This window comes from Ascaphus truei, chromosome 4, assembly GCF_040206685.1.
Source record: "Ascaphus truei isolate aAscTru1 chromosome 4, aAscTru1.hap1, whole genome shotgun sequence".
Lineage (NCBI taxonomy): Eukaryota > Metazoa > Chordata > Amphibia > Anura > Ascaphidae > Ascaphus > Ascaphus truei.
In genome coordinates, this window is record NC_134486.1 from 20,149,075 (window position 1) to 20,174,262 (window position 25,188).

Consider the following 25,188-nt stretch of genomic DNA (forward strand, 5'->3'; position numbering starts at 1 on the left):
TCTCCATTAGGGGGGAGGAGGGTGGCCAGGGGGGGAGGAAGGGGTTGGCCGGGGGGGGGGGGGGGTTACATAGGATATCATTTTCTATTCCCTTTAATCTTGCATGTTAGACTGGTAATGTGGTGTCTATTGTTCTGTGTAACAAACTCTCTCCAATATAAATGCAGAGACTGTAACATTCCATAACCTTTATTCTATACTTATCCACACAGGATTGATAACAAAATCTGCCATTGATTTTTGTTGTAAACTGACTTTGCCTTTTGACCTGAGAGTCAAGGTGAGGCAAACTAAGAATACACTTTAGCACAGTAGCTTATTTTAAGAGGAGAATTAGCAAACTGCAGTAAAGTAATAGCTATGAAAGCTAAGTCAGTAGAGGTACTGTATGTGGTTGAAAAGGGAATGGTCCTTTTCAATCATACTAGAACTTTCTACTGTCTTTGATTCTGTCGACCACCCTCACCTACTCAAACCTTTCCTTTCCTTTCCATTTGCCTTTGTTGCACTGTCCTCTTTTCATTCTCTTTCTATATATCTAGTTGCTACTTCATGTTACATTTGTTGTCACCTTCTCTACTCCAATCCCATTTAATGTTGGTCCGTCACCAAAAGATGTGCAACATTTACTTAGGAGGTCGCTTTTCTCAAAATTTGCTAGATTTGCTTAATGATAATGATGATGATGATGATGATGATGATGATGATGATGATGATGATGAGTATGATGATGATATGGTGGCAATGGTTGATAAAATGCATGCATGATAAATGACCCCCGTGATGTCAGTATAAAATGGAGAGATCTGGACTTTTATACTTTCTCTTCAAAGACAGAATAAAATACTGTTTTCCACATGGTTAAGAGACTGTGGCAAATTGCAAGGAGAAGCTAATTTTCTAAATTTAGCATAGGTTGAACTACAGTATGTCTTTTTTCAACCTCATCTACTATGTAACTATGTAATTGATTGTGTCCAGGCAGTGGGAGTACATTTCACGTATAAACCAACAACACAGTGGTCATCATCACCATCGACACAGCTTTTCTCCTCTCAGGCCTCCTTCAATTGATTTTTGGTAGTGGTGTTGTTGGTAGGGGTAGTGGTGGTAGGGTTCCTTGTGGCGAGGGCAGTAACAGCAGCAGAAGTCATGGCCCATCACTATAGGAAATGCTTCATGACTATGGCATGGTTCGCAGTAGCGAAGAAGCAGCAGACACCTTTAGTGCTACTAGTGCCATGGACATGTTGGAAGAGTATTTGGTTGATAGTTCCTTCCTGCCTCCAGACCCTGCTCCTCTAGAATACTGGGCTGCTAAAACAGAAACATGGCCCACTTTTGCAAAGTTAGCAGAAGAGTGGCTGAGTTCTCCTCCTGCAAGTGTAATGTCAGAGAGAATGTTTAGTGCTGCTGGTGCAATCCTAACCGACCACCGGACAAAACTGTCCTATATTTTACCTTCTGTCAAGAAGAATCAACATCTGATTCCATGGAAATATACAGTCCCTTCCCCTAGCATTCAAGCTGCTCAGGAGGAGTGGGGTAATTACTAAGACTACAAAACTACCCTTACCACTACACTAATAATACCAGTACTATAGCACTTTAAAAATACCTAACAATAGCTGTCTGCCCATCTCCAATATCAGAGATGTTGTCAATTAGTATGACTAGTACCAGTGGTAGTACTGGCCAGTGTGTTGCCAGACTCCACTCCACCGACAGCCACATCATCCATTGCAGAAATGTGCAAATACTTTATGACATTATATTAGTTAGATTAATTTTTACCATATAATGGGGGACCAAACAAGCCAACACCCAAACTTCCATGCTATGCCAGGCAGGCACGACTACACCCTAAAATTTGGCAAAATTGGCATCTGGCAATACTGGATAGCCAGTCATCAATTATGTAACATCCTGGTTGCCATTGGCATAGTGCACAAATCCTGTTGTATTTACTAGGAAAGCATTATATTTGATTCCACGGTGTAGGATGAGCGCATAAACCTAATATGACAAAGATGAATGAAACACATAAAAAAAAAATTGAAACACCATAAATTGGTTGGTTTTGTTAATAAATTGTCCTAGTATTCTCAAACTTCAGTTAAAAATGGTAATGTCTGACCAATGTAATACTCACATTATATTGTGTAGTATTTTACAAGCCTATAAATCAGCCTACTTTCCAATGACAGCCGAGGCACTGGCAACAAAGTTGTAAGTTCATATGTACTGTAAGGACATTTACTGGCAACAAAGTTGTTTGTACAGTATTTGAGGATGTTTATATAGTGCCATTCAGGTACAGAGCGCTTTACAATACACTTGATATAATAATATAACACAAAGGGAATAACCCTTCACACATAAAACACTGCTCTTTGGGGCAGGAGTCAGTGCCCCAAAGAGCTTACAATCTAAGTGGTAAGTTGGTAGAACTTAGAAACAGTAGGAGGGTGTTCTGGTAAGTGCATCGGCAAGGGGCCAAGGTCAGTGCATATGAGGTGTATAGTATCAGCCTGCGGAGATACCCATATGCTTCGTTAAAAAGTTTTGTTTTTTAGAAAGGTCCTAAAAGTGGAGAGAGAAGGTGCCTGTCGAATATTGAGGGCATTCAAGAGGTGTGTGGCAATGAGTGACACGGTTTTATATGGGACAGGGCTTTAGATATGAAAGTGGTAGACATCCTGGAGCAGAACGCAAGTGTCGGGATAGTGCATAGTTATTAGGGCTGAGATGTAAGGAGGGGCAGAAGAGTGTATAGCCTTAAAAGAGAAAAGGAAACCCCCTTCCCCCCCTTAGATCTCCCCCCCCCCCCACCAACCAACTGAAAAATACCCATTTTGGGAAAACATGTTGTTTAACTCAGTTGAAGAGTCATGTCATGTGCCTATGACATTGTCGTTATCATTTGGATGTATGTTGTTCTCAATAAAAAAAAAAGTGATACAAAAAAAAGAGAGCAGGAAAAATTTGGAAGTAATACAGGATTTAATTGAAATAAAAGAGATGAATTTCGGCAGGAGAGATGCTGAGAAATATTTAGGAGAGATTAAAGTGATTCAAACGGCAGCATTTAGGAATTTTTGGATAGATTGTACGGGATACAGGTGAGTGGCAAGAAGTCTGGATAGTAGAAGGTTATATTGTAGAGATGGGAGAGAATGAATTACAGTTTTAGCACTAGAGCGACAGATGAAAGGGTGTATCTTTGTAATGTTATGGAGGAAAAAAATTACAAGTTTTAGCTACATAGTGAATATGGGAGGATAAAGTGTGGAAGGAGTGGCACCTAGGTATAGGCTTGTGATACTGGGTGTATGATAGTATTGCCAACAGCAATGTACAGTAGAAGGGGGAAGTAGGTCCAGGCTTGGGAGGAAGTATGAGGAGCTCCCTCTTTTGACATGTTAAGCTTGAGTCGGCACAGTGCCATCAAGGATGACATAGCAAAGAGACATTCAGAGACTTTAGTCTGTACAGGGGTTTAAATGTGAATTTGTGTCTTATCAGCATAGAGTTGATATTTGAACCCAAAAGATTTGATAAGGTCACCCAGAGAGAGTATGTAAAGAGAAAAGAGAAGAGATCCCAGGGCAGAGCCCTGGAGTATGCCCACAAAGAGGTGTTAGCAAACGAGAAACAGAGAACGATGGGAGAGGTAAGAGGAAATTCAGGATAGAGCTCTGTTACGGATTCCAGGAATATGGAGAATGTGAAGGAAAAGAGGGTGGTCCCCATTATCAAAGGCAGCAGAGAGTTTGAGTAATATGTGCAGTGTAATAGCATTTGTCTTTGGCAGCATGGAGGTCATTAGTTATTTTAGTAAGGGCTGTGTCAGTGGAATGAGCAGTTGTCCATAAAGGCAGCTATTGTCTGTAACAACGATCAAGCACTGTTTAAATACCACTTAAATTCTCACATTATTGTGGTCTTAAAATAAAAATAAATACGTTTAGTTGGATGAGCAAAGTGATCGAAGCGAAGATATCAACTAGACATTGTGACCACTTTGTGTGTGTTTTTCTTTGTCTGTTTTTTTTTCTGTTCTCTCTCCTCGGACCAAATAATTTAACCGATTCTGATGACATTTTGAAGGTATCTTTCTATCCTATTCCTATCTTAGCTCTGACAGAAGTTTCAACCAAATCTGTGCAGCCACCATCTTGGAATTCATTTTTTGTTTTTTGAAGTTATAAAAACTAAAATAAACAGTATATCCAAATAACCAGATTTTTTTTTATACAAAACATTAAATGTATTATTTTGCAACTTACAGTATAGTAAAATTTCTGACAATTTGCTTAAACTGTTTCCGAGAAATTAAATATTTAAAATGAAAATAAATTGATATCCACCCGTAACAAACAACCTGCAGATTAACTTTGACATTTAGGTGGCAATAATAATAATTCACTGCGCAATAGGATTTTTTTTTTTTCACGATATCCATGATGTGAGTATAACCTTCGGAAAGTTTATTGGGAATGAGATTGTCCTTGTTACATGAAAATCTTTTGCCGTTTGAAAAAAAAACAAAAAACGCATTTCTTTTCAAGTCGTAGTAATGTGAGAGTTGGACTGGTATTCATTATTTCCATTGGACTTTAAAACAGTGAGTGATCATTTTGAAAGACCATAGCATCTGGACAACCTCATTTCCAGTGCCTGGATTATCAGTAGAAACTAGGCTTATTTATTTATTTATTTATTTACAGTATCTGGACAACCTCATTTCCAGTGCCTGGATTATCAGTAGAAACTAGGCTTATTTATTTGCTCGTATAATACTGCACAATAGTAGAGAATTCAAATGAACAGATGTTTCCAACTGAAGTTTGAGAATACTAGAACAATATGATGTCAAAATCCACCAATTGATGGCGTTTGACATTTTGTTTTGCTGTGTTTCATTCCGTGTTATGAATCTTTGTCCTATTAGGTTTACTTGCTCAGGAAACCTGTTGCACAGTGAGTAATTATCACTGACACCCAGATGTCAAAGTAAATGTACAGGTGGTTGCTGTACGGTGTTTGTACCGTACTTACCAATTAATTTTCATCTTAACTATTTAATTTCTCTGAAACAGCTCAAGCAAATTGTCTGAAAATATACTACAAGTTGCAAAATTGTACATTTAAGGTTTTGTTTCCAGAATCAGGTCAATGAGATGCCAATGAGATGTACCATTTTACAATTTTTGTATCGCTTACAAAAACAGAAAATGTACTGAGGGGGCTGCATTGATTTTGGTTGAAACTTCTGGTAGATCTAAGTTCTGGCAGAAATTACCTTCAATTGGTCATCAAAATGGGTCAAGGTGTTTGGCCTCTGGAGACAGAACACAGGAACAAAAAAATATATAAAAACACATCTAAAGTGCCCACACATATCTGAAAATGCTAAATTGCTTGATTGAGCAATTTGCCCTGCTAATAAATCTATTGGGGTCATCAATAATTAGCACTTCCCACCATCAAGAGTTTGAGTTTTCTTCCTCAATCTGCACATTCATAATAGTGGACTATAGCAATGTTACCTTATTGGTCAGCAAGATTGCTGTTGTCTTTTTACCACTTCAACACTGGTACTGTATTCTGTTTATTTATATCGCACTAGCACCAGCTGCTACTACTTTAATCACTGGAATGCTGTATATATATATATATATATATATATATATATATATATATATATATATATTTATTTATGCTGTTTATTTATATCGCACTAGCACCAGCTGCTACTACTTTAATCACTGGAATGCTGTATATATATATATATATATATATATATATATATATATATATATATATATATATCAATCAGAACAGATGGCACTCCATTCAAATGAGTCAATGGACAAGGTGCATGCTTCATAGAGTAATGATAGGTAACAGCTGCTATCACCAAAGCGACAGCAAAGAAACAGCACTCAAATTTAATCAGCACAAAGATAACCAACGTTTCAGTCCTCTAAGGGACCTTTCTCAGGCTTTAGCACTTTTTGCTTTGATGAAATTTGAGTGCTGTTTCTTTGCTGTCGCTTTGGTGATAGCAGCTGTTACATATATATATAAATATATATATATATATATATATATATATATATATATATATATATATATATGACAAAAAGAGGACAGCGCGGCTCCCATAGCATAATACTGTTTTTTAATGATGGTATATGCTGATAGCATAAGGGCACTTACAATATGTAAATTAATTAAAAGCAGTGGTTGAAAAGTCTTTAACATCACCCGCAGGACCCTCCGTTTGCTGATCCACGTGTGGTGTATCAAACCAGCTCCTGCTGCGGACGTCAGGGAGATGCGCACGCACAATCTCCTCCTGATGCTCAAATCCCGCGAGAGTTGGCGGCCGGGGATGAGACTGGATACCAGCACAGCAGGCTCTGCTCTATTCACTGATAAAATATGGATAACCACAGCGGACGGGCTCCAAAGTGTGGCGGATGAATGCCAAAAGTACATAGATGAATGAATATATATATATAATTTAAAGTCCAATAAGACTCCTTCCCTGTGCGTGTCGTCGCTGCATGCGACTTCCTCAGGGGTTGGCACTTTACTAATACAAAACCACATTTATAGACCAGTGCTAATAGATAAATTTAAAACACATGAGTGATAGTTGAATGCTTACATAATTAACTTTTGGGGCTGGGTGAAAACATGGAGAAGAACATGGAAAGAAACATGAGGTTAATAAGGGGAACACAAAAAAAATCAAAAAAATCCCTAATGAATATAAAACCAATGAATTCATAATGATAATACATATATCTTTAAAAACATACTGATGAAACAATAATACTGCTAAAAACATGGATAATTAAAATTATAGATACAAGATAATATATACTAAAAAATGGAAAATAAAATAAAATTAATCACTTGATAATGTAGAAATTTTGTTTGGGCCTTACAAATATAGGGGCCTATGCAGAGAGCAGCGCTATTTCGAAATTCGCCATTTTTTGGAGAAAATCGCGCAGAAAACAGCAGGAAATGGCGAGTTCCAAAAACGCGCCAATTTTTCTTTTCTATTTGTAAAACTCGCCTCGCGGCTGGCGAGAACCTCAATCTCGCCAGTTTTAAAAATATCCTAATGCAGAGAGCCGCGAACGGCATCTAGCGGCTGTTCGCGCCAATAAAATGGCGCGATTGTCTCCTTTTTGCCTCGCCAGAAAAAATTGGCAAGAAGCTGCCGCTCGCGGCCATTGCAATGGGGAAAAAAAGGCGAAAATTTGTTTTTACACGTTTCTGAAGCGCGCATCTCGCCAATTTAAACTCGCCACACGCATCCATGTTAAACATAGCAGAATTCGCACTTTTCTGCATATGGAGAATAAAACTCTCCAAAAAAGCTACTTTTTACTAAATTCGCCATTTTTAAAATTCGCTGCTCTCTGCATAGGCCCCATAGCCTCATACACATTCAGAACAACAATGTTCCACACATCAAGTGTAAACAACTACAGAGAGAGCATATTTTAATGTATATGATTCAATCTTTAAGGCTATAAAAACCATAAAAGAACTTCTCAAACATATATAAAAAATGTATAAAAAATGTGTAAATATATATATATATATATATATATATATATATATATATATATATATATATATATATGTGCTTAGTGCATAATTATGCACACAAATATGTGACATTAATAAAGGATATATAGGTTTTTAAAACATAATTATATATAACAACACTCCAATTATATACTTCAACAATAGTTTATCATATCAAAAATATCACAAAAAATATTATCTAATGATATCATAATGGATGTTGTATAGACAGGATGATGTGGTCAGCAGACGAGCAAGGAGACCGGAAAGATGCTACACCAGCGTGCTTGTATCTATATGTTCATTGAACCCCTTGGGTGACAAAGTGTCCAGTGTATAAATCCAGAAGGTCTCTCTGAGACACAGCCTCCTGAATCTATCACCCCCAATGAGAGACACTGACACGTGCTCGATACCCCTAATAGTGAGAGATGCAGGATCTTTGTTATGACAAAAAGAGAAATGTTTAGAGAGACTATGAGCAAGATTACCATTGATGATGTTGCGTCTATGCTCTAGGAACCTAGTGCTCATAGGACGTATGGTTCTCCCTATATATTGGGGACCACAAGAGCACGATATGAGATAGACCACATAGGCGGAGAGACAGTTGATCCTGCCCTTGACTTCATGCTCTCTCTGATTAGAGAAAGAACAGAATTTGTCCCCGGCAATAAGATGTTTACATGTAAGACATCTGTTACGTCCACATGAAAAATTGCCGGAGAGACGGTCAGACACAATTGCATTCCCACCCGTAGTTGCTCTCAATAGACTAGGGGCCACAATGTTCTTGATGTTCCTAGCCTTTTTATACGTAACCGGGATACAAGTGGGTAGAGTAGGTCCCAGGAAAGGATCATTCCTGAGAATATTCCAGTGGCTGTTCAATACCTTTTTGATTTTATATGCAGATTGGTTAAATTTGGTGATGAACCTGGGACAATTCGCTTGGTTAGATCCAATGTCATTGATACCATCAGTCCTAATTGGACGAGTATTGACCTTGGATTTAGAATTGGCAAGAAGTAAATCCCTACTGGTATTCCTGACCCCAGGTTCTATGTCCATCCGCATATTTTGTTTAGTTTTTATCATGATTTTACATCTTCAGCACTATAAGATGATATATGTTTAATAAATACATTTTCCTTCATAATTGAAGAAAGCCCTTCTATTTTTTGTTTGTATCTAGTTTTTGGATTTGGTTTTGTCCAGATTAGAATCTTCACTCTACTCCCATTACAAAATTCCTGTTTCTTAATGAGCAATCTATAAATGCCTATTTACAGCCAATGTATTACTTTTATTAGATTCTAGATTTAGCACAGACTATTTTTTCTGTTTGACAGATAGATAGATAGATAGATAGATAGATAGATAGATAGATAGATAGATAGATAGATAGATAGATAGATAGATACAGAACGTGCTTGGTTAGCAGCATGATGGGGTTAACCTTTACTGACAGCAACTTCAGGTGCAACTAATTAACCTGAGCTGCAATGTTTAAAAGACAGCCTGGGAACATTGAAAACTGTGTTTCATACAGAGGATTTTGAGATGGCTCTGCTTGGCTCTGTATGGCTGTTTACCTGAGTCCTGAGACATGGCATGTCTGCCTTGGAAAGGACTGTTTGTTGTGTTTCCTTACCTGTCAGGGTAAGGTCTACCCATTGAAATTCTAAGAAAAAAAGAAAGGTGGTGTGAAATAGCTCTAATGGGAATTTAAACAATTGACCCTAGTCTGAGGGTGAGCCCTATGGTTGAAATTCTGCTACACTTTCTACTTTATTTTTGAACAGTAACAGCTTAGCTGGTCAGCAATGGTAGTTTCTGTAGTCAAGTTATTTTTTTTAGTTATCCTCCAGAGTGGAGTAGGTTTTATTTGGTTACCATGCCTTAAAAGGACAATGTAACCCCAAGTGTTTTATTTTAAGTCTGTGAACAAATTAAATCATAGTGAATTACACTCCTGCTGCAAACTGCATGTTTCTCATTAAGCACTGGTCATCTATATATATATTTGCTGCAAGATATTTTAGAAACCAAAATGGTTAAAAAATTCTTGTGATCAGCATCAGCATGCAGTGAGGAGCATTACTGCATTTTAAACTCTTCAGAAATTCATTTAACTGAGGTTAAGCTACCAGAAAGGAATAAGGTATGTTGATTGCCATCCAAAACTTATTATCAGCTCATGAACAAGCTTTAGAAGAACACCCTGGGCCTTATGCAGAGAGCATAGAATTTTAAAATTGGCGAATTTCATAAAAAGTAGCTTTTTTGGAGAGTTTTATTCTCCATATGCAGAAAAGTGCGAATTCTGCTATGTTTAACATGGATGCGTGTGGCGAGTTTAAATTGGCGAGATGCGCGCTTCAGAAACGTGTAAAAACAAATTCGCGCCTTTTTTTCCCCTTTACTATAGGCGGCGAGCGCCATCTTGCCATCTTTTCCTGGCGCGGCAAAAATGCGAGAATCGCGCCATTTTTTGGCGCGAACAGCCGCTTTATGCCGTTCGCACCTCTCTGCATTCGGAGAGTTTTAAAAATGGCGAGATGGAGGTTCTCGCCAGCCGCGAGGCGAGTTTTAGCAATTGAAAAAACAAAATGGCGCGTTTTTCGGAACTCGCCATTTTCTGCCGGTTTCTGCGCGAAATTGTACAAAAAATGGCGAATTTTGAAATAACGATACTCTCTGCATAAGGCCCCCTGTCTGAGGAGCATTCTATTCTTTTAATGAGTGCCAAAAGGGCTTCATAATACAAGCAGCATCCCAGTGGAGCTGGTGTGTGTGTGTGTGTGTGTGTGTGTGTGTGTGTGTGTGTGTGTGTGTGTGTGTGTGTGTGTGTGTGTGTGTGTGTGTGTGTGTGTGTGTGTGTGTGTGTGTGTGTGTGTGTGTGTGTGTGTGTGTGTGTGTACTGTGGCGTGATAAAGTTTGTGAACCCCAATAATAATTATGGAAATTTCATAGTTTTTTCATGATAACCTTCTTGAATCAAAACCAGTCTTTTCTTAAATATCCAATATGGTTTATATTAACCAATTCCATGTCTTTTAAAACAAAATGATGTACAGTATAAGTTAGAAAAACACTGAGTAATTAAGAGTCAGGATATGTGCAAAAATAAGTGAATCCCTGGCTTTATCAGCTAAGTTTAAAGGGAAAAATGGTACCGGGCGCTTCTAATAGTGAATTAATTACAATAATACAGGTGATATAAACGTGATGTGAATATGGGAATTACAAGAAAATATATAAATATATATATAGTGAATAAAAAATCCTTCACCAAATGTGAAAAAATATATATAAAAAGCAGCTCTACACCCTTAAAGGACTGTCCAGGTCCAGAGTTCTTACGTTTTCTTCCAGGTGGGAGGAGCGCTCAATTCTTGGGATAATATGCAGGGAAAAAATGGAAGATATAATAGTGCAGACCAAATATGTAAAATGTGCAAAAAGTAATCACAAAATAGGTCTCACTCACAATATATAGATAGGTAACAGACATGTCAGAGATCCTTCTCTCTCTGACTGGAGCCCTTGTGCAATAAATGCCCTCTGATAGTGATAATGCTAGATCAGTGTATCTGGTGGGCTAGAAGGGTCCATAAATCCTGAGTGTACCTCCCGAGGGTTAAATAAAGAAAGAGAGCAAACAATGGTGTAATATATAGGGAATAATGTGGAACAAAAACACACAGGTAATGCACTCACATTTGTACAATGATATGAGTCGTTGGAGAGAGCCGGAGGTGACTCGTGGAGGGATGTTGCTGGTACAGTCACTTGGAGATTCTTCCGCGTGCGTCACGTCCGGTGACGTCACTCCCTGTGACGCGGCGGTCAGGGCGGAAGACACTGTGAACTCTCCTGCTCGTTTGCCAGCACCTCTTCCCGTCAATACTCCTTCATAATGGAGAGTAGCTGCCACAATCCTGAATGGATTCGCAATATTCCATATGGACAGCTAAGAAGATTAAAGAGAAACTGCACTGAAGAACAAGTCTATCATGAACAATCAGAGGTTCTAATAAATACATTTAAAGAGAGAAATTACAATCCCCACACTATAGAAAAAGCAATTAAGAGAGCAGATACTGTAGAAAGAAAGGATATATTGGACACAAGTCAAAAAATGAATTTTAATATGGCATTTTTAACTCAGTATAATAGAGAAGCACCTCAAATTAAGAAAATAATATCAAAACACTGGCACATTTTACAAAATGACATTGTGTTGAGAGATCATATACCTATGAAACCAAGGCTTCGAATCTTAAAAGTAGATTAGCACCTACAACCTTCAAAAAAAAAGATTGAAGGTACTTCATCATGGCTAGGCAAACCTTTAGGTGTTTATGGTTGTTATACATGCAAGGCATGCACTCATAAAGATAAAGAAAAATTCAGTTTTAAATCAAATGTCACTAAGGAAGTATTCAAAATAGAAAATTATATTAATTGCAAAACGGAGTACGTTATCTATGTTTTAGAGTGCCCTTGTGGCCTCCAATACATAGGACGGACCTCAAGGGCCTTGAAAGTACGAATTTTAGAACATCTTTTAAATATTAAGAAAAATATTTTTACGCACAATGTATCTAAACATTTTAGCATGCACCATAATTCGGATCCTAAAACTCTTAGTTTTAAAGGTGTAGAGCATGTTCCCGCCCATTGGAGGGGTGGGAATAGACTAAATAATTTAGCTAAGAGGGAGACTTTCTGGATCCATAAAATGCAAACCCTTACTTCAAAAGGTTTAAATGTCGATATAGACATTGGTGCATTTTTAATTTGAAGATGTTCTGTTTTTTCTTATGTTACATATGTTTTATATATTTTATATTCTGGTGGAACGTTATATTAATGTCTGTTCTCTTCATTATTCTCCTCTTTGGTATCCTTTGAAATTCATGCGTCATTGCGTCGTTTTATATGATATATTTTTATATTTATATAAATATTTTATGTAGATTAGGATTTTTTAGTAATATATTATTATATGTTTATAACACTGTCTATTTCACATGTTATTATGTATTCATACAATCATTCAGACTCAATTATGTATATCATGTCCATTTGTAATATTGACTAATGTCCCACCCATTAGAGTAGCCAATAGTTAATTTGTCTGCACTATATATATGGGAGACCACTGGGCTTGACCTCTATGATTCCTGAAGAAGTGGCAAAAGCTACGAAACGCGTAGAATCTGACGTAGCAAGTTGGAGGACATTGTCTGGGGAGTATTGGCGGGAGGAGGTGCTGGCAAACGAGCAGGAGAGTTCACAGCGGTAGACAGCGTCTTCCGCCCTGACCGCCGCGTCACAGGAAGTGACGTCACCGGACATGACGCACGCGAAAGAATCTCCAAGTGACTGTATTAGCAACATCCCTGCACGAGTCACCTCCGGCTCTCTCCAACGACTCATATCATTGTACAAATGTGAGTGCATTACCTGTGTGTTTTTGTGCCACATTATACCCTATATATTACACCATTGTGTGCTCTCCTTTATTTTTATTTTTTTCAACTTAAATTTTTTTTTTTTTTTTCAAAGCAGTATCAGCTTACTGCATGTGTCAATCTTCATTGTGAGTGGATAGACATCTTTGGACATACGGGGTAGACATACAGACAGACTGGGGCGGGCCTCCGGCTAGGGGTCGGAGGGGGGGGACAGACAAAGAGAAGGAAAAAAAAGTGGGGGGTGTGGGGGGGGGTGGTAGTTGGGGTTCTCCTTCTGTGGTTCCGCCTCTGCCTCACCTTCGCTGGTTCTCTGCGTCTGGGGAATTTGTGCGTACCCCGTAGGACAGCCGACTCTCAACTGGTTTGTCTCTCTCGCTCTCCTATAAGTCCCTTCCAGGGTAAGTGGGGTTCTCAGGGAGAGGGGGGGGGGTATCTATGTGTGTCGTGGGTCCCGTCTCTAAACGCTCCCTCATGGGAGAACGCATTTTCTAATATTAAAGCCAAATTGTAGTCCTTTCCACTCCCTGGATATCTTTCTGGGCTAACCATGGTGCCCAGACTTTTTCAAAATTTTCACAAGTGTCGTTGACCAGGCTTGTCAACATTTCCATCTGGCATACTGACCAAATTCTATTTCTAATGTTTGTAATTGTGGGAATTGTGTTTTGTTTCCAACGTGCTGCAGTCTCCCCCCTCACCGCCATAGCAAAATGCGCTATCAATTTGTTTTCTCCTTTGGTGAACCCGGCTGCTGGTCTGTTCAAGAGGAACAGCCATGGGTCTAATGGGATGGGTTTACCTGTAATTTTATTCAACCAGTCTTTAATTGAGTCCCAGACTGGGACGATTTTGGGGCAGGACCACAGCATGTGTAACAGGTCTGCTTGCTGTCCACATTGTCGCGGACACAATGGGGAGTAACTGGGCAGGAATTTAGCTAGTTTTGTGGGAATATGGTACCATCGCATCATTACCTTATATGCGTTCTCCCTTAAGGTTGTGCATATAGAGCTCTTAGAGGTCGCCGTCACTATCTTTGTCCAGTCCTCCACCTCCAACTCCTCGCCCAGGTCTGTCTCCCACTGAGTCATGTATCTGGTTTTGTCTTTTACTATCGTGCTAGAACCGGTCACTTCTTTGTACATCTGCGATGTGAGTCTCGCCGTGGATGTCCCTGATCGACAGAGCTTTTCGAAATTCGTCATAGGGGACTGTGGCTGAACTTTTTGATAGAACGCCCTGATCTGGAGGTACCTAAAGATCTCGGCATTGGGGATGTGATGGTCTGATTTGACTATTTCGAAAAAATTTATGCCTTGTCTCCCCTCCAGATCTATTAATCGCTTTATGTTGTTTTGTTTCCAGATAGAGAAATCTGTGCTGGACTGGCCCGGAGCAAAGAGGGGGTTATTCCAAATTGGTGTCATGCCCGACACCCTGCTAGTCAGGCCGCATTTGAGCATCGTGCCTTCCCAGATCGAGAGCGAGTTGGTCATTGAGGATAGTGGCAGTTTTGTGCTATTGCGCACCTTCTTAGGGTACCAAATCAGGTGCTCCAATTCTAATGGGGAGCATACCTCTCGCTCTAACGCGACCCATCTTTTAGAGTCGGGGCTGGTGTGCCATTGCACAATTTGACACAATTGGGCCGCCCGGTAATATGACAACAAACAAGGTACCGCTAGCCCTCCAGCCCCCGTTTGTTTGCGCATTATCTGTTTGCTCACCCTCGCCTTTTTACCTCCCCAGATAAACTTATCTATCTCAGTTTGGAGGGAGAGAGTGTCCTTCAAACCTAATGGCACTGGAAGAGTTTGAAAAAGATATAATAGGCGAGGGAGCAAGTTCATTTTTACGCAGTGGATTTTGCTGATCCATGAAATTTTATTTTTAGCCCACCTATGGATATCCTCTCTCAGGGTCCGCATCAGTCGCGGGTAGTTTGCCTGGTAAATTGTGTTGTATGTCCGCGTGATATTAACCCCCAGGTATTTGAGTTGTTGTTGTTGCCAGCGAAAATTGAAGTTAAGGGCAATTAATTTTTTAACGTGTTTAGGGAGATTTATGTTAATAGCCTCCGATTTGCTCTGATTGATTTTGAACCCGGAGACCCTATTGAAACGTCCCAATAGATCGAGCAGGTTTGGCAGGGAGGTGAGGGGCTTGGATATTGTCAGGAACACGTCATCCACATAGAGTGCCACCTTATGCGTCTGGTTTCTGATGGCAATACCTGAGATATCTTTGCTATCCCGAATCTGGGCCGCCAGCGGCTCCATACACAGTGCAAAGAGGAGGGGGGAGAGCGGGCATCCCTGTCGTGTTCCACTCTTAATTTGGAAGGGATCTGAAGCGAATCCCTGGTGGGTAACCCTAGCCGACGGGGCCGAATATAGAGCGAATATAGCTTTTATCAATTTGTCTCCCATTCCAAATGCTCCAAGCGTGGCTTCCAGATATGGCCAGTCTATCCTATCAAACGCTTTTTCCGCATCCAGACTGAGCGCCATAACTGGTATATCTTTGTAATTGGCTATCTCTATCAGATCAATAATCCGTCAGGTATTATCAGATGCTTGTCGACCCTGGATAAACCGACTTGATCTGGGTGCACCAGTCTGGGTAGGATAAGGCTCAATCTATTGGCCAATAATTTGGAGTAAATTTTGATGTCCGAATTAATCAGGGATATAGGTCTGTAGCTCTTACAGTCCAGAGGGTCTTTCCCTGTCTTGTGGATTACTGAAATGGACGCTTGGAGCATCTGGCTAGGGAACGGGGATCCGTTCAGCACTTGGTTAAACATACGGAGTAGATAAGGGGCTAATTGTTTCCTAAACTTTTTGTAATAAAGATTCGAGTATCCGTCGGGACCCGGGGCTTTAGAGGGTTTCAGGTTTTTCATAACCTCCGATAATTCCTCCATTGTAAACCCCCCCCCCCCCGTTTCTCGCCTTAAGGCTTGGATACTGTAGTTACGTGTTTTGGAGTTAATCATATTAGCTAGTAAGGTATCTGGTTTGTTTGCTTTCTCGAAAAATCTTCTCTTTGACCAACTTAGCGATTTCTCGGCCTGGGAGGTGAGGAGTAGGTTTAGTTTAATCTGGGTGTCTTTAATTTGTTGCAGAGTCGCTGCATTGGGTTATCTTCTATGTTGTTCCCAAAGCTGCTTTAGCTCTGTTTGTTCCTTAATAATTTTTGCGTTGCGCTCTTTTTTCTTTCGGGCTCCCATACTAATCAAAACCCCCCTCAGTGTTGCTTTATGTGCCTCCCAAAGGGTTATATGTGAGTCAACGCTACCTTTATTTTCACTGAAAAAGTATTTGATCTCGTCTTTGATCTTTCTCTCAAGGTCCGGGATCTATAGAAGGGAATCATTTAGTTTCCAGTTTGCTCTTGGCCTTTCCAGACCTATCTGAGTGCACCTTAGCTCGATCGGTGCGTGATCAGACCATGAAATATCATGGATCCCAGAGTGGGTGACCGCGGAGACCAGTCTACTAGATACAAAGAAGTAATCGATTCTACTAAATGAGTCGTGTGGGTGTGAGTAGAAAGTGTAAAGCCTTTCTAGCGGGTGGGTCTCTCTCCATGCGTCTATTAGTTGTAGATCTATTAAGCCTTGCTCTAGCGCTGAAGGTCGTGGTTTGGGCTTGTGCTTATGAGGACCTGATCTATCTAGGGCTATATTCATAGCCGTGTTGAAATCCCCTCCTAGAATTAGAGCTCCTTTGCTAAAAAAATTTAGGACGTTGAACGGCTTTGTGAAAAAATCTGCCTCATGGGCATTTGGGGCGTACAGCGTGGCTATTGTTATGGGTTGTGCATTAATGGATCCTATGAGCATCAAGAACCTGCCCTCCTGATCTTTCTTAACTTTGTCTACTACTAAGCCCACCCTATTATGAACTAGGATTGCTACACCCCGTTTTTTTTCTGTAGCGGAGGATAGAAATACCTGGTTGTATTGCTTGTCGAAGTATTTAGGAGCACTAGTGGTGCTGAAATGTGTTTCCTGGAGTAGGATGAAGTCTGCTCCCTTTTTTTGTAGTCTGTGAGTGCTATCTTACGTTTGCATGGGGAGTTTAGACCATTAGTGTTGTGTGATATAAAGGTTAGAGGCATGGTGGTGTGGGGTACTGACCTTGTGCTCCTAGTGCTACCTTTTGATATGTCGGGCCGCTACGGTGTCGTTTCTGTTCCTCTGCAGTACTCAGCTCTGTGCGGGGCTTCAGTGGGGGACCACTTGTGTAGGAGACAGTGTGGAGGGGGGTAGACACAATGGGTACATGGGATACATAAGGAAGGGAAAAAAACACATACAGCACACACATCAACGTGGGAGAGTAAACGGTGGCATAGAACCACTTTCTCTCCCTTGCCTGTGGGTCGGTGGGTCTCTGGAACACGCCCTCTGTCTTCCTCCTTCTCCAAAGGGCCGTGTTGTACCACCTCTTCCCCAGGACTTCCTCAGGATCTAGGGCAGCTGCCCCAGCCTGAGGGTAGACACACACGGCGACTGTAGGACCGACGTCCCAGCCGACAAACCATTAGCTTTATTAGTCCAAACTGTAATGTTGACTAATTTCGTGATTCAACAAGTCAATGTAAAACCTCCAATGCAAGAATAAACAAAGACCTAACCTTATAACAATAACTTTCCTCAACCTGACCCCATTTCCCCTATAGTTCCCAACAAACTTGCCTCTTGTAGCAACTGCTAAGCACAAGATCTCCGCTAAATCGTTTAGTTACGTCCCCTTCTCTTCTAACTCTTAGCTTCAGCTCAGCTTCCTCCCCTGTTGTGTCTGTGCGTCAGGCCCTCTCCTTGAGTCTCTCTGCCCTCCCTTCACTTTTCTCTCCCAGCTATCCGCTTTGGAGCCCATAGCCCTTATCTCTCCTGTCTCCCTGTCTTTCTATGTTGGTAACTCTCCTATTCCCCTGTCTCACTTTTTTAAGCTTCTATCCCCTTCCTCTGTGGGCACTTAAACCTCTAACTCCCTCTCCCCCCTCTCTACCCTTCCCCATCTCCTACTCCTCCCCTTCTATCTAAATGGAGCTCCCTGTTTTTTCCAGCGGCCTGGTCTACTCACTCCCTGCCCTATCCTATGGGCTCTCTTATCCTAACGCCCATGTGTGTGCCTTGTTTGCCGCTTCCGCCAGCATGCTTGAGATCTCCTCCGGCCCCTGCCGCTGCTCGGTGCTGTGTGGTGTCCTTTACTGTTACGCTTCCGGCTTCCTGCTCCGGCTCCCGCCCCTTCCGGCTCATCTGTGTCTGCCGCCATCTTGGATGTGGCACCGCGCTCCTGTTCCTCTCGCATGAAGTGCTGTCTCCTCCCCTCTGACGTCATCCGATGCTGCCCCTTCTCAGTTGGACTCCGGAGCTGCTCCAAGATGGCCGCTAGTCACTGTCTGCTGCCGTCAGGGATCCAGGTAAGTGATGCAACATTAGATTTGGGCCTAGGCGCTTCTGGGCATTGTTGGGGATGCCGTGGGGGGGTGTAGCTGCAAGGGGGATTTTGTTGGGGCCTAAGCGGGTGTCTTAAACGAATGGAGAGGGGGGGGTCAACTTTAACTATTAGTGAACCATGTACCTCTGTCAGTCCATTTACCGGGGGCTGCGGGCTTGGTTATTCTTATCAGATCTTCCTGCCTCCCGCCATGTTGGGTCTGGAGCTGATCTGTTTCCCGCCATTTCGTCCGTAATTTTGTCTTGCAGGCCCAGTTTCGTGAGAAAGGCCCCTCCATCTTCCGCCCTCCTTATTGTTGTTGATGTCCCGTTTCTGGATACCAGGAGCCCGAACGGGAAAATCCACCGGTATTTAACCCCTTCGTCCCTGAGGATTTTAGTAATTGGGGTAAGTTGCTTTCTTTTCAGCAGAGTGGAGGGGAGAATATCTTGGAATACCTGGATTTTATGTGACTCGAAGGAGGGATTATTGCGAGTCATTTGGCAAAATAGTTCTTTTATTTTAAAGTAGTGGAAGCGGGCAATAATGTCTCTCGGGGGGTCTCCCTGCTGCGGCCTGGATCTCAGGGCCCTATGACAGCGATCCAGTTGAAGCTCCTGGGTCGCCTTATCCGGCATCAGCTGAGTCAGCCACCGGCCCACGAAGTCTTCTGGATCCGGTTCTTCCTATGAGACCCCCCTTATCCTTACATTGTTGCGTCGCTCCCGGTTTTCGGAATCCTCCTGTTTGTCTAGGAGGTCCCGGATGGTGTCCTTTACTTGGGACAATTGCCTGTCTGTTTTGTGGAGTGATTTGATAGTTGAGTCCAGTTTCCTTTCCAGGGAGTCTGTCCTGGCCCCGATGCTGCCTATGTCAGCTCTCAAGGTCGCCACCTCGGATTGCAGGCACCTTTTAATGTCCGCACAGAACTCCTGCATATCACGTCTCCTCATGATTTGGTTGCCTCTGTCATTGTCCCCCTCCGCCTCCGAGTCGGAACCGCTTGGCGGGGGGCCCTCGTGGCTTTTGGTGCGCGGCTGATCTCCCTTGCCGAAATAATCTGTCAGCACCGTGGAGGGGCGCTTTGAACGTGTCCCTTTCGACATCCTGGGGGTATCCGGGGGTTGTGTGGTCAGTTTTTGTGAGAATCGGGTAGGTTTTAGCACATTGATTGTTTATTTATTGTCGGCTGGGAACGGAGCTAAGAACTCAAGCATCCATTCAGTCCGTTGTCGCGCATGCGCCCCTCTCCTTCTTTATTTAACCCTCGGGAGGTACACTCAGAATTTATGGACCCTTCTAGCCCACCAGATACACTGATCTAGCATCATCACTATCAGAGGGCATTTATTGCACAAGGGCTCCAGTCAGAGAGAGAAGGATCTCTGACACGTCTGTTACCTATCCATATATTGTGAGTGAGACCTATTTTGAGTTTAAATAATTAGTTTGATTTTTAGGGATGATTTTGGGAGGCCCCACCCTATAAAAAGATCAGAAACGTTATTAATTTGGTCTTCACCATACAGGTGTGTGGAAACACATAATTTAAAGGGGGGTTATGCTGCACTCCACAAAATAAATAAAGTATACAGTTTACCGGTGCTGCTGGTTCAAGGAAGTACCTGTCAGGTATGTTCCAAAGTGATACTCATGAAAGAAGGATCCAGCGCTCCACGGTTTTGAAATAAAGTAAATTTATTGTGCCACACAACGTTTCGACCAATAGGTCTTTCTCAAGTGACTATTGGTCAAAACGTTGTGTGGCACAATAAATTTACTTTATTTAAAAAATGTGGAGCGCTGGATCCTTCTTTCCTGGAAACACATCATGCCACAATCAAAAGTAATTGTTACAGACCGCAGAAAAGTAATTATTGATGCTCATCAGTCTGGAAAGGGTTGCAAAATCATTTCTAAGGATTTCAGGCTCCACCAATCCTCTGTCAGACAGATGGAGAAAGTTCAAGACCACAGTTACTCTACCCCGCAGCGGTCATCCTACCAAAATCTCTCCAAGAACAAACCAGCAAGTCATCCAGGAAGTCACGAAGAACCCCAGAGTAACATTAAAGGATCTGCAGGCCACTCTCGCCCTTGGCTTATGGGATTGTTCATGACTCAACTATCACAAAAATACTGCACAAGAATGGTGTTTAGGAAGGATAGCCAGGAGGAGACCATGGCTCTCTAAAAAAAACATTGCTTCGCCAAAGAGTACATACACAAGACTTCTGGAACAATGTTCTCTGGCCAAACGAGTCAAAAGAAGACCTTTTTGGCCTCAATGAGAAACATTATGTTTGGTGAAAACCAAACACTGCGTTGGAACAGAAGAAACTCATCCCAACCATCAAACATGGTGGTGATTGTGTGATGGTTTGGGGCTGCTTTGCTGCCTCAGGACCTGGATGGCTTGTTATCACAACAATTAATTCTGCATTGTTTCAGAAGATTCTAGATGAAAATGTCAGGCCATCCGTCTGTGAGCTAAAACTGAAGCAAAAGTGGGTCATGCCGCAAGATAATGATCCTAAACATACAAGCAGATCTACAAAAGAATGACTGCAGAAGAAGAAATTAATTTTAGAATGGCCTTGTCAAAGTCCGGACCTAAACCCCATTGAAATGTTGTGGCAGGACCTTAAGTGAGCTGTCCATGGAAGGAAGCCCTCAAATGTCATTGAGTTGAAGCAGTTCTGTAAGGAGGAATGGGACAAAATTCCTCAAAACCGATGTGAGAAACTGACCAGCAGTTACAGGAAACAGTTGAAGTTATTGCTGCTCAAGGGGGCGCCACCAGGTACTGAATCTAAACGTTCACATACTTTTTAACACATGGATATTGAATGTGTAATCATTTGTGGATAAATAAATGTTGAAAACGTATCATGTTTTTGTGCCATTTGTTTGATCAGGTTATCTTTATCTATTATTAGGACTTAGATTAAAATCTAATACATTTTTAGGTTTGAAATATGCAAAATAAAGTATATGAAAATCCAAAGGGGTTCACAAACTTTTCTTGTCACTGTATATATTTTACACTGGAAAATCAGCTGTTGCCATGACACCATAGGTATATCTCTTTGAAGTTTTCCCATTGTACATTATTAAATACCAGTGTAGAAAAATCCCTTATGATTTTTTTTGATAATTTCTTTCGAAATTAACACTTCAGGACAATTGTGCACATCCATATCATACACAGCATTCCTCTATATGGACATTCTAATTTTGTATAAAGAACTGTAATAGTTTTATTAGCACACTGTGGATATAAAAATTGCTGATATATTTTAAATGCTATCACAGAGTCAACATTTCAGTAAGAAATCTTTATCGGGGCCTTAAAGGTCCTTAAATACCAAATTATTTTCACTTTTATATAACACTAGCTGATCTACCCGGCTTTGCCCGGGATTTAATTTTCCCGCTCCTCCCTGTCTCGCCGCTCCCCTCCTCTCTCCACTCCCCCTGTCTCTTTCTCTGCTCCCCCTCTCTCTCTGCTCCCCTCTCTCTCTGCTCCCCCTCTCTCTTTGCTCCCCCCTCTCTCTCCGCTCGGCCTCTCTCTCCGCTCCCCCCTCTCTCCGCTCCCCCCTCTCTCTGCTCCCCCCTCTCTCTGCTCTCCCATATCTCCGCTCTCCCCCCTCTCTCCGCTCTTCCCTCTCTCCGCTCCCACTGTCTCTTTCTCCGCTTCCCCCTCTTTCTCAGATCCCCCTCTCTCTCTCCACTCCCCCCTCTCTCTCTGCTCCCCGTCTCTTTCTCTACTCCCCCCTCTCTTTCTCCGCTCCCCCCTCTCTTTCTCTGCTCCCCCCTCTCTCGCTGCTCCCCCTGTCTCTTTCTCAGCACCCCCTCTCTCTCTCCACTCCCCCTCTCTCCACTCCCCCCTCTCTCTGCTCCCGTCTCTTTCTCCACTCCCCCTCTCTTTCTCTGCTCCCCCCTCTCTCTCCACTCCCCCCTCTCTCTGCTCCCACTGTCTCTTTCTCCGCTCCCCCTCTCTCTCCGCTCCCCCTGTCTCTTTCTCTGCTCCCCCCTCTCTCTCTGCTCCCCCTCTCTCTCTCCACACCCCCTCTCTTTCTCCGCTCCCCCTCTCTCTCTCCACTCCCCCTCTCTTTCTCCGCTCCCCCCTCTCTCTCCGCTCCCCCTGTCTCTTTCTCAGCTCCCCCTTTCTCCGTTCCCTCTGTCTCTGTCTCCGCTCCCCCTCTTTCTCAGCTCCCCCTCTCTTTCTCCACTCCCCCTCTCTTTCTCCGCTCCCCCTCTCTTTCTCTGCTCCCCCCTCTCTCTCTCCGCTCTCCATGTCTCTTTCTCCACTTCCCGAGTCTCTTTCTCCGCTCCCCCTGTCTCTTTCTCCGCTTCCCCTCTCTCCGCTCCTCCTGTCTCTGTCTCCGCTCCCCCCTCTCTTTCTCCGTTCCCCCTCTCTTTCTCCGCTCACCCCTCTCTCTCCGCTCAACCCACTCTCTCTGCTCCCCCCTCTCTCTCCGCTAACCGTGTCTCTTCCTCCGCTCCCCCTGTCTCTTTCCCGCTCCACCCTCTCTCTCTGCTCCCCCTGTCTCTTTCTCCGCTTCCCCCTCTCTCTACGCTCCCCCAGTCTCTGTCTCCGCTCCCCCTCTCTTTCTCTGCTCCCCTTTCTCTTTATCCGCTCCCCACCCTCTCTCCCCGCTTCCCCCTCTCTGTCCGCTCCCCCATCTCTCTCCGCTCCCCCTCTCCCTCTGTTCCACCCCTCTTTCTCCACTCCCTCCTCTCTTTGTCTCTGTCCCCATTCCCCTCTCTGTGTCCCACTTCCCCTCTCTCCCCCATTCTCTTTTTTCTCGGGCATTTCCCCCTTCACTTTAATGCGACCCCCCCGTGCACGTTCCGCCGGCTTACTGGGGGGCCGATCCCCCTCTCTCTCTGCTCACCATGTATCTCTGTGTTCCCCCTCTCTCTGCTCCCCCTGTATCTCTGTGTTCCCCCCTCTCTCCTTCCCCTGTCTTTCGCCGTTCCCACTCTCTTTCTCCTCTCCCCCCTCTCTGTCTCCCACTTCCCCTCTGTCCCCCCTCTCTCTTGTGTCCAGAGTTTCCTCCACTTCACAGTAATGCGGCCCACCGTTCAGTGCGCCTCCCCCCCCCTGTTCAGGTATCCGTTTCCCCCCCCGTTCACAGCTGGGCCCACCCGCCCATTGATAGGCAAGGGGGGTGTGTGGGCGGTGGTGCGCTGTGGAGTGGGGGAGGCGGGAGGGTATTCACAGACACAGGAGTGGTGGCGGCGGTGCTGTGCGCTGCGGGGGAGGGTGGGGTGGCTGGTTCCTGGCGGGGGGTAGCGGCGGTGCGCTGCAGTGGTGGTGGTGATTTGGTTGTCGGTAGCTGCTCCGTGGGGGGGGGTGCGGGAGAGGGAGGCGGGAGGGTGTTCAGAGGCATTGGGGGTGGTGTTGGTGCGCTGCGGGGGTGCTGGCTTCAGGCTCACTGGGGGTGTCAGCGACGGCCATGGGGGCTGGTTCCCGGCTCACTGAGGGTGGCGATGGTGCGCTAAGGGTGGTGTGACTGTCACGCCCTGTGTAGGCGTTGCTGTGATGTTAGCCCACACCGCAGGCTAAGGAGCTGTTGCCGTCCGCCGGCCAATCACAGGGGCACAAACTGACAGACAAACATTTTTTCCCTTATATATATATATATATATATATATATATATATATATAAACAAACATCACAGCTTGCACTCAATGTACTGGTTCATATAGACAGGTGCTAGTCTCAAATAATAGAAAACCAACATTACCATTCTCTCGTCCGGTAAAGAAAGACTGCACTCGGTTCAGTAATCATGAAAAACTGTATTGGGCACCTGAATAGAAAAGATAAGTCACCTAATCCGACGTTTCGGTCCTGGAATAGCACCCCCTTGAGAAAGGTCCTATTCCAGGACCGAAACGTCGGATTGGGTGACTTATCTTTTCTATTCAGATGCCCAATACAGTTTTTCATGATTACTGAACCGAGTGCAGTCTTTCTTTACCGGACGAGAGAATGGTAATGTTGTTTTTATATATATATATATATATATATATATATATATATATATATATATATATATATATATATATACATACATGCATACATACATACATACATACATATATATATATATATACAGTGTTCGACAAATCACCCAAAAATCTACTCGCCCAACCAAAAAATCTACTCGCCACCTAGTCCCGCCCCCAACTCCGCCCCTAGTCCCGCCCCCAACTCCGCCCCTAGTCCCGCCCCCAACCCCGCTTTAAAATAAAATATATAAATAAAATACATTTAATAAATTCCAAGTCAGAACATTCGTTTTTGACAAATTTATTTATTGTATTACATTATACTACAATTAGTCCTTGTTACGTGTGTGTGTGTGTATGTGTGTGTAAATGTCGGATATAGAAATAAAAGCCACAGGTGAATGACTAGTTTCCTGAACCCCTTAACCAGTGTCTGGATGCCCCCGCTTCACAATATCTAAAGCAGCAATCCCACCTGGGATCTTACCTGATCCGCAGTCCCTCAATGTCCAGGTACCCTCATTCCCGCAATGTTATACATTGGAGGGGATGTGTTCCCTACCTGTCTTCTGGGTTAGGGGGGTTCCGATGTCTTCCGTGTGAAGCTTGA

At 43.0% G+C, this 25,188-nt stretch overlaps 1 protein-coding gene across 5 annotated transcripts in view; it reads right to left on the reverse strand.

The window, feature by feature from the left end:
- LRFN2 (leucine rich repeat and fibronectin type III domain containing 2) overlaps positions 1 to 25,188 on the reverse strand; it is a 584,899-nt gene that overhangs the window by 293,677 nt on the left and 266,034 nt on the right. For 3 of the 5 annotated variants that reach the window (XM_075595393.1, XM_075595389.1, XM_075595388.1), the window contains exon 2: positions 11,341 to 11,593. The exons of the other annotated variants lie outside the window; for them this stretch is intronic. The gene's annotated coding sequence lies outside the window, so the exon portion shown is untranslated. The remainder of the gene's footprint in view (positions 1 to 11,340; positions 11,594 to 25,188) is intronic. 5 annotated transcript variants of the gene reach the window in all.